Source organism: Limulus polyphemus, unplaced genomic scaffold (genome assembly GCF_000517525.1).
Source record: "Limulus polyphemus unplaced genomic scaffold, Limulus_polyphemus-2.1.2 Scaffold21, whole genome shotgun sequence".
Taxonomy (NCBI): domain Eukaryota; kingdom Metazoa; phylum Arthropoda; class Merostomata; order Xiphosura; family Limulidae; genus Limulus; species Limulus polyphemus.
The window spans coordinates 1,395,975-1,397,077 of NW_013665631.1; positions in this window are offsets into that span (position 1 = coordinate 1,395,975).

Here is a 1,103-nt window from a genome sequence, read left to right on the forward strand (position 1 = left end):
AGTATACTGTCACATAATTTTTTTAAAGATTAATTAATAGCTTGATTATTGATGATAAACCAATCTCTGGTATGTAAATATATATAATTATTTATGTAAGCTGCAAACATTTATTTTAAATAAATTACATCAAAAGGAAGGATAGATTGAATTTTACACAGCATACTCTAACCTCAGATGAAATATAGTTAATTTAATTTTATAGAGAAGGACAAGAAGAAATCAAATTAATAAAAAAGTAAAAATGCAGCCACAAAACAATATTCAATACCAGGGGATAAATCATAGGGTGTGTCATCATATAATATGCCCAGGTTTTTTGAGACCCAAGCGGCATTGGAGGTACACCATCTATGTGATTTGACCTCAATTTCATCGGCCTCACATGCTTAAAAAAAAGAAAGAAAAGGAGCAGATGAGGGTGCTCAAACCGTTACATTGTTATACCAGCTGTAATATTAGTATAGCTTTAATTTTCCACCCCTTTTTTTTTAGATTCACTTTTGTAGAGAAAGAAGATAAAAAATGAAAAAATAAATGACTAATGATAGGTTGGGGTTAGTATAGCTGTATATTAATATCATGGTATTTATGTCCAAACGCGTTAAGGGCTAAAATACTTTCTTTTCCCATGAACGTATATTGCTCTAATTATTATCTTTCTGATTATTGTCTGTGAGCAACCACCTTCTCACTTCTGACTGCAGACAGTGAAAGGTGGGCTTCAGCACACACATCTACTCATTTTTTTTCTTTTCTTAAGCATGTGAAGCAAACGAAACTGAAGTTAAACCTGATTAATGGTGTACCACTGACTCAATTTGGGTCTTATTTCCACTGGTGCCTCAAAAAACCAGAGCACATTACACAATAACCCATCCTATGATTTTTGTCCTGATGTTGAATATTTGTTTTGAGGCTGCATTTTTATTTTTCTATTTATTTATTCACTTATTTTTTTTTCTTTGTCTGGAAAATTAAATATAATTATATATTGTTAGTCTCTGTTCGTTTGTTAATTTTCCGTTAAAATTCTGTTGCGTCAGCGAGGTCACGTGACTAGTGTCACGCCACGTTTCTAGAACTATCTTGTTCCTTCGTGA